This window comes from Pygoscelis adeliae, unplaced genomic scaffold, assembly GCF_000699105.1.
Source record: "Pygoscelis adeliae isolate BGI_AS28 unplaced genomic scaffold, ASM69910v1 Scaffold149, whole genome shotgun sequence".
NCBI classification, from domain to species: domain Eukaryota; kingdom Metazoa; phylum Chordata; class Aves; order Sphenisciformes; family Spheniscidae; genus Pygoscelis; species Pygoscelis adeliae.
This window is the reverse complement of record NW_008825494.1, coordinates 921,619-931,050: the sequence shown is the minus strand read 5'-3', so window position 1 is coordinate 931,050 and position 9,432 is coordinate 921,619.

The window sequence follows — 9,432 nt, the reverse complement described above, 5'->3', positions numbered from 1 at the left end:
TACTTCTTTTATAATTAAAATTAGTTGATAAGAGTCCTTTTATTCTGTCCACACTTGCAGAAAACTGTTACTTTATGCTTCAAATGGGACTGTCATTATGTCAGAGATTATTACTGCCCAAAGATATGAAATATAAGGCAACCTATAATAACTTCCTTCTTCTGGCTCCTCTTCCCATCATGCATATAATATTACTGCAAACAGAATAGTCAAGTGCAGGTTAAATAGAAAACTAATGAAAAAATTTTTATTCCATTCGGTCATTGCAGAACCACCAGTTAGGAAAAATAGCTCACCTGCAGTGATGTTGTGGGTCTTGCAGCCAGAATACTGGAAACTCCCAGGATTTTTGTGAGTAGCTAGACATTGGCAGAATAAGCAAATCCTACACAGAGATGTTGTGTCAGATTTTCCTGTCGCGCAGGTCAAGTCAAACTACACTATACCTGAAGCTGATGTCACTAGAACAGAGTTACTAGCCTTATTTCTTCTTACTTTTACATTTTCTGCCACTTCCTGATAACACATTATTACTTACTCAGATTATTTTTTACAGCACTCATATCTTTCTTCATAGTTCTGTCCCATGATAAAGATGGCTAGGCTAAAGATTGATAGGCTTCAATATATTACCGACTGCTGCAGGAATTGTTGCTTGGACATGCAATGGCTGATTTCTCATGCTCTATTGTACAAATCTTGCAGAAATGCCTTTATTTATTTGTCACAGGGATCAGCATTTTTTTAAAATGTTAGACACCCATTTTATTTTTCATTTTGATTATACACTTCAAAGTAAGCTGCAAAATGAAAATACATGCCTCTGCCTAGCATCTTTCAGGTCTATTCTAGTTGATGAAGTCAGTAAGAAACAGTGCTCAGATAGGCAAGCATTTTGCCCAAAATCACGTGAGAATCAGTTGCAAAACAAGGAACAGAATCAAAGCTGCTGCTTTAACCATAGAAATGAGCAATTTAGAAAAAACCCAGACTACAGTTTCTGTATTCTTTTGACTTGTTACAGAAAGCCGTAAGTGAAACTGATGAGATTTGAATCAACAGCAGTAGTGCAGAAGAAATTGAAAAGAAGAGCCTTTAAAAGATCTCAACAAAGAAATGGATCATACTACGGGTACCAAGGACCACTGTACTTATATGCAACATATATGCTTTTTAAGCACATCAGTGATGGCTTTTACACTAGATTTGGAATACTAGCTATGTTTTCCATAGTCTTCATTGAACATCGGCCACAGAAAGAAGGAAATAAATCTGAAAACATGGAAAGAAAATGGAAGATAAGCTTTTCTTCTTGCAGAAAATTACGTTGCCTAATGTTGCAGAAGGAATACTACTACTGTTAAAAAATAAAAATAAAAATCCCACAACCCAAAAAACAGATGATAACTACTAACTATATTTTAGTCATTGGGATTTGGTAGCACATATAAGAACTATTTTATGTACCGAGGTTTGGTAGAATAGTACCTAAACTTTGCAGGATCATTTACCATTTTCTGTAAAGGTCCTTCCATGATGCATGGTGCCAGCATCTTACTTTGAAATCTTTCAAAAACGCCAAAAACTGACTCAGAATGAAGAGCCTGCAGTTCTTTCCTTTTGAAGTTGAGGTGGCCAATGTTAACTCAGACCTCACAGGCAGGCAGAGCCCTCACTGTTCTGTAGCACTTGAGCAGGGCCAGGTTGGGGACAGGTTCCTTCAACTGTTGAGTGATCATCAGAGAAGACAAAGTGACAAACCAAATCTGAGATAAATCCAGGAAGTCCTATCTCCACCTGTCCGTTCATCTCCGGGTGTTGCAAAGTGGTTTTGCACTGGGAGGAGGCCCATGATGTCCTTCTAAAATGTGGCTGTGAACTGCTCTGTAAGATGCTGTGAGGCCACAGCATCAGATAAAAGTGTTGTAGGAAGAATCAGACAGTTCACAGTAACTTCTTGGGGGAGGTGGGAGGGTGAAGTGACCCGCCTTGGTGAAATAAGATGACTGCCTGTAAGAGGTGCAGATCTGCTATGGAATCCATCGACACACAAGCTACCAAGGACAGTTGGGATTGGGGAGGGGCTGCAAGAAACACTGGTGTTTGAGGAGGCTGTTTGGTACAAGCACTAAAGTCACAGGCCCAGATGAACTTGGCCACATCTGTCCATACTATGGGCCACAAACAGGTCTGGCTAAGTAGGTGCTGTGTCTTCCAGCAGCTCCCATATCCAGCTGTAGGTTGATCACAGTATCAATGCTTGCAGTGGTCCCATAGGGATGTTCTTCCAGGTTGATGGAGGCTGTGTCAGCACAATGCTGTGCCAGGTGCAAGTTACTCAACAGCCTGGTGAACTTCTACAGTGAGCTCATCCTCTGCTGGGAATGCAGTCAAGCGTCCCAGAAAAGAGAGAAGGGTTGCACGTAGGAGGTGTGCCTCTGAATCCAAGTCCTCCTTCATGAAAAGGCATTTACCTTGCCTTTCTGTATGTGAAAGTGAAGGGGAAGTGCAAAAAAGAGGAGGCCCAGCAGGCCAGGTGGAGGCAGGGAGAGGCACTTCACCCCTTCCTAGCATTCCAGGTTCTGGTAGATGGTCAGCACCACTGTGGATCCTTCTTCTTTGAGAAGATGCCACCACTCCTCATCAGCAGCTTTGACCACCAGATAGTTACACTGGCACTTTAGAAAACTGCTGAATCCTGTTTTAACTTACCACTTATGTGGAATCACCTATATGTGGGAAATATATCAAAGATCCTAATGAGAGCTGAAGAGAAAGTAGTCTATGAATTTGTTATCACAAATAAACATTTAGCAGAGTCATTGCTTCATGCTGGTCTCAATAAATTGAAGGCTCAGAAGACATCTTCAGCTAACAATTTTCATCCAGTTCTCTGTAGGTCTTAAATAGAAGATTATCAGCAGTTGTGAAATTCACCAAATGCCCACCTTTTCTGTCACAGCTTATTTTGAGAACACTTACCAGAATCTTTATTTATCTCAAATGCAAGGCTTGAGCCAGCTGTCAGGGAACAGCAAGATTGGGGTTTCTCCATGAGGCAAAAAGAGCCACAGGTGTCTGCAGCACTGATGGGGCAGCACCTTCACCAGTCAGGGCACTGTCTCACAGGCCCCAAGCAGGGACAGGCTGGTGACAAGGACATGTTCCTCTGTCCTGGTTTCGGCAGGGATAGAGTTAATTTTCTTCCTAGTAGCTGGTACAGTGCTGTGTTGTGGATTTAGGGTGAGAACAATGTTGATAACACACTGATGTTTTAGTTGTTGCTAAGCAGTGCTTACACTAGTCAAGGACTTTTCAGCTTCCCATGCTCTACCGACTGAGAAGGCTGGGGGTGCACAAGAAGGTGGGAGGGGGCACAGCCAAACTGGCCAAAGGGACATTCCATACCATGTGACGTCATGCTCAGCATATAAAGCTGGGGGAAGAAGAAGGAAGGGGGGGGGGATGTTTGGAGTGACGGCGTTTGTCTTCCCAAGTCACCGTTACGCGTGATGGAGCCCTGCTGTCCTGGAGATGGCTGAACACCTGCCTGCCGATGGGAAGCAGTGAATGAATTCCTTGTTTTGCTTTGCTTGCATGTGCGGCTTTTGCTTTCCCTGTGGAACTGTCTTTATCTCAACCCACGAGTTTCCTCACCTTTACCCTTCTGATTCTCTCCCCCATCCCACTGTGAGGGGAGTGAGCGAGCGGCTGGGGGGTGCTTAGTTGCCGGCTGAGGTTGAACCACAACACCTCTGACTGCCTGGTGGTCATCATACAGGGCGAGGTGCCAAGTCCAGTCCAAGGTCAATCCAGGAATCCAGTGAGCAAGTCAGAACTACCTACACCATGGCTCAGATGGGGCTCTTGGGCAGAGGATCCACCGGTGGGGGATCCAGGCGATGCTGGTCAGGGCAGTTAAGGCCTCCTGGCATACTCCAGGCCCTTGAAAAAGACCATCTGAATTTTGTAAACTCCTGTGTAAGGTTTTTTGCTTGATGGCCAAAGCTGCATCACATTTCTTTAGAGTCTTCACAGCAGTCTTCTACATAGACAGCATTGCTGATGGCTTCTCATGAGAAAATACAACTATTACACAGACTAAAAAATGTGCAAGAAGCTTTGCCCTAAATTTAATCTCCCAGTTCTCCTATAACCCTTGACTGAATTTATCCTAACCCCTGTAAATTGCTTACAAAGAGACAACTCACACAGAGACTGTCGCTTGTATGTGTTGTCACTCACGAATCCCGATTCTCCTCCTGCAAAATAGGTGAGAACGTTGTAGCTGCCTTCCCCAAAACTCTGTCCGCTCTCAGCGTACGTAGCCCCAGTTATCAGTTATTTCTTCCCATGATTTAATGGGAGGACCTGGAACAGGAGGGTGCATGAGGATCTTTGCAAGTTCTCATATCTTGGTGGCAGACTGAACTTTTGTGCTACTTTGAGCATGGTCCAGTGTAGAACCACACTTCCAGCATCACATTTACCAGCCTGATCTGGCAGTTGCTAAAAACAAAGGAAGTGGAGATAGGAAACTGTATCAAATAGCTGTCGCAGGATAAATGTCCTGAATTAACCCACAATTAGAAGACTGCTGCTGAAACATGCGGTCTTAACTCGACCCAGGAGCATGGTGGAGGCTTTTCAGGTGTAGGCAATTTAGGCTGCCCGATTTCCACTGAGCTGTGTTTAAACAGTACCTGAATATCTGCTTGTCTGCAGCAGGTTCAACAACCTAATCCTTTTGGGAGCTTTCAGTCTCTGGCTGGAAGTTGATTGCTGTCCAATATTAACCATATGTGGTGCCTACATAACCAGGTACTACCAGGCTTTTTTCATATCTAAACACATCAGAAGTGGTCTCTCTACCTACTGACATATCTGGGGAGAGAAGGGAGGAGAGTATTTACAAGTTCATCCTAGGGTGGCTTGTCATCCCCTAGCACAGAATCACCAGAACACCTGAGGGCTTTCCTTGCACAAACTTGTGTGTCTCTGCTGGCTGCAGGGGGAGCTTAGAGGGCAATCAGTTTGCATAGTATAGTTTGTATACGCACATGTATGTGTGTGTATATATAGAAAGATGTATAGAGATAGCTATAGAAGCATATACATCTTCGATAAAACTTTGTCAGCGGTTCGGGCCACCTGATGATTATTTCAGCTGTCTTAATCTGCATCTTAGTATAAACCCACTATCTGGTCAACAGAAATGACTCTAAGACATTTTTTAAGATGTAAAGCTTAAAATGAATGACCCCTGGCAGCACATTCTGAGACATATTGACAGCATCTGTCGGTATGAAAAGAGCAGTGTTATGAGCAAATCAAATGTGATCTGGCTTGGTCATCCTCCCTTTGTTTAGCTTTTCAGATTTCACAATCAGACCCTGGAAAATGAGGAAGAAGGATTGCCAGGAGCAAAAAGCAATAACAACGAAAGCTCAGCACAGCATTCTGCCACTGATGCCCCTGACCTCCCCTATGTGTGTGTTGGGAAGCAAGGCTGGGCTACAGGCATTGCTGCCAAAACATGGAATTGAATTGATGCCATAGCCACTTATACTTATGCCAGATCTACCAAAATATCTCTGGTCTTTCTGGATTAGGTGAAACATAAGTGGGGAGGGCAGGCTGAACCTACGGAGGGAATCTTGTCTGCTTAAAAGCTCTTCAGAAATTCGTAGTTCTACAATTGTAATAATGCAGTTTCACCTCTTTTAAAAAAAGCCTTTGGGGTGTCAACAGCTGCACTAGTACTGAATCTTGTGGAATTCTTCCCTTTGTCAAAAGGGTGATATACTACTAAGGAAGGTTTCCGATATTAACCCGTTGCTCTTCTCTGCTTCAGAAACAGATGAAGAGATAGGCCAACAGCTCTTGCATTTCACTCCATAAATTGCTAAGAAAAATTTTGGATTTAAAAAGTGTACATAAAAACATGAGATGCTTTTATGATTGGTATCAATCTGTAACATGTAATATTGTGGAGGAAATATTTAATTTTCAAATGTTAATTTGAATCACATTCAAATATTTCCCCCTAAACAGTTAATGGAAAAAAACAGAAAAAACTCACAATCTGTTCCTACCCACTTCAGGGATTAATTTTGCTTTGTGGGGAGAGGCTATTCTGAGTCTGAACACAACATTGTAACGGCTCTTCAACAGTTATGCAATCTCTTCATCTGAGAGATTTTTCTGCGCTGCTGCCTCCACCCTCAAATACCATTCATAAGCTGTTCGACCGCATAGTGAATCATTTTGTTTTCCCTCAGTGTGAGAGAGAATAAAGAGATGTCCCCTGTTCAGTGACAACAGAAAACAGAAATCACACTGAAAGTAACTACAGGGTGCCACGTACTCTAACTGTTTCTACAAAGATATGTACTAGGAGTATTTCTGGATATTATATAGTAGAAAAGATTTAGATGAGGACGGGAGATAAATCATTCTCTAACAGATACAGCTAAGTTTTAAACTAAAAAGAGGTTTTCTTCTTCTTTGGTGCGTTTTGGAGAGGAAGGAAGATGGAAGGAAAGGAAATGGAATTACACTGGGTTGTTGGTTTATTTTATGTAAACACCCACGTAACATCTTGCATGCATTACCGCAAATGACCATTAAGGTCAAGAAAATGGTGCATTTCAGGAAGAGCAGAAGTACACAGATAAGACCATGCGTAGTTGGGAGAATTATATCCTCTTCCAAGAAAGGAAGAATGGTCTGTATTCTGGCATGAATACAAAACCTAGTTATCTGCTGTTTATAGACTATTTTAATTGTGTTTATGAATGGATCTATTATATATATGTAAATAACAAGCGCTCCCTCTAGTGAACTTCTGTGGGATTCAGTGTTGTAACTACTGAAGGTACAGATGAGAAAGTTTATAGGCAGAGTAATATCTTCTATTAGACTAGCTGTTGAAGTCAGAAAAAAGGTACAAGCTTTTAGACATGCTAGATGGTTTTTAAGGTTGGCAGCACAATGTATTTGTCAGAGTTGGGGAGAGACAATGTCTTACAGTAAAAACCAGATTTACATACACCGTTGCACTTGGATACTATCCCTTACTGATGTTTACTTTGCCAGTTCATCTTTCCTCTTCCTGGTGGGTGTGATACCCTTGCTTTACTGACCTTCACTTCAGACTCTGAAACCCGAAGGGAGACATTTCTTTTACTCATTTAGGTATCTTACTACAGTGAAAAAATAGCAATAAAAACGACACACGTGCCCAATGCAGAGGACGGCATTTGAGCAGAGACGCTATTTACCCTTGCCGCACTGCCGTATTGATGCTTGATTACATCTTTTAAAAGTTACGTACATTATCACTTCTTCTTCTTGCCCATATGTTTTACAATATTAGTAAATGTAATGCTTGTAACAGTTCTTTCAAGTATATCAGAAAAATAGTCTATGAAAGCTGTCACGGTTGTGGCTGATGTCATGGCATGGGTAACCTCAGTTCTGGCATTTTTGCAACTTTTCAGAGTATAGATTTACTCTTTTAGTTTAAAATACAGAATATTTATTTCTGGCACAGTCTCGGGGGGTGGGACTATCATTATGCACAGGATTCAAAATCTTTGCCATACACAGTGTCTCACTGCGCTGCTACTGAAACTCTCGGGAACGTAACTAGATCTGCTCAGTGCGCTCCCAAGTGCAAGTCTGTAGGAGAAGGTGTGACATACTGTGCAGGGGCTCTCAGACTATAAAGCACGAACTATTTCAAACTGTTGTATGGTAGCAGTATTCTGCTACCAATTCTGCCTTTACACTAGTACTTAATTAAACCATAAAAGAAACAGAGTAGGACCAGCAGTTACCAGCACCTGCGATGTGAAACAGCACCTCTGCACAACAGCTGTGGTCTCGCTGCAGCTGCTGGATTGATGGTGACCTTCTACACCGAGTGTTTTCATTGATGCTTCAAAGTCGTTATTTCCGCACAGTGGTTAGCACCAGCCTGCCGCTGAAGGTTACTGCAGTTCCGGTTTGTCAAGTGGTGGGAGTTTATCCAAGGTGGGACCTGGTGCCTGTTTTAAAACGCTGGAGCAGGGGCAGGAAGGTGCTGTAGTGGGTGAGTCACTGGATGAGGGCAGGAGGTTGGCAGCAGCAGCAGGAACAGCGCGTGGGCTAGGGATGAGCAGCAGGAAATTGAGAGGGGCAGGCGGGGGCATGCAGCTACAGTCCCAGTGTTGAAACTGGGGTTCTCTGGGAACGTGGGAGCACTTATCTGGAGGGTGGTGGTGCAAGGAATGGAGGCAGGCCTTCTCCTGTGCGTATGTGGCAACTTCTGCATCCTTCACTTGTGGCAAACCCAAGTATGAGGAATCTGCTGATGGTAAAGCTACAGTGAGAAGCTCTGATGTGTTATTTGCAAAATAGTATAAGATAATTTAAGAACTGTACTTGAGGATCTGCTGGTCTGTCAAATACTTTGCCTCATCTGTACAGCGGGCAAAGCAGACATAAAAAGCGAGCAAGCACAAAATGGTTGACTGCCTCCTGTGCCCACTACTGCAACTTAAACCCCTTTTCTTCACTGCTATAAACTGAGGACCAGTGCAGGATAAGAGCACATTCAAGAGATGTGCTTTGGTAGCCTTATTTATTGGTGAACAATTACGTAAAGACACATCAATACTTTCCATATTCCCGTTTCTTCTCCCTATGCAGATGGGGAGAAGAAAGAAATCTTTTCCCGTTCAGATGCCAGTTGATTAAACAATTCCTGGATATTGAGAACACCAAGAATATCATCCTGTTAAAGACTTGGACCACGGAAGGGTAGCAGATAGCTACTTGTAAACTAGAAACAGGGTTCAGTTTCCTGGCATAGGGGCTTAGAGTCTATCGAGACGTTCTAGGGTATTGGAGATGTCAGCTAAGGTGCAGTAGGTTCAACCCAGGATTTGAGAGGACTCACACCTTCCTAAAGCAGCAGCTGAACGCCAAGCAGGACCCAGACCCCACAGCCCCCAAGATGACACTCAAGGTTCAATTCAGTTGCCTAACTCACACGCCTACTGCCATTTGGGGTGCTGTAGGGTATCCAGCATAACCTCCAGCTGACAGCGTAGTCAGGTTTCCCGTAGGCCATGTGGCGTATTTTTCAGACCCGTGTATGTAGCTCGGGTATCTTACAGCACCTCAGATGGCAGCAGTCACTCATGTTTCCGCAACTAAATTATGCCTTGTTGATTCGTGCCACTCTTTCATAAATACAGCGTCCGGGTTTGCCTTCAGAAAAAGCACAAGCTGTTGGAAGCGTGTGGTGAGCAGCAAGCTGGAGGCTACCTTCCTCGGTAGCTGGCGGCCTCGGACCCCCCGGCTGTGCCCTCCGCTCGGCAGGGCGGCTCTCGGCAGGGTTTCTGTGCCCTCGTGCCCCAGGCTGTTAGGAGGACGTGGCGAAAA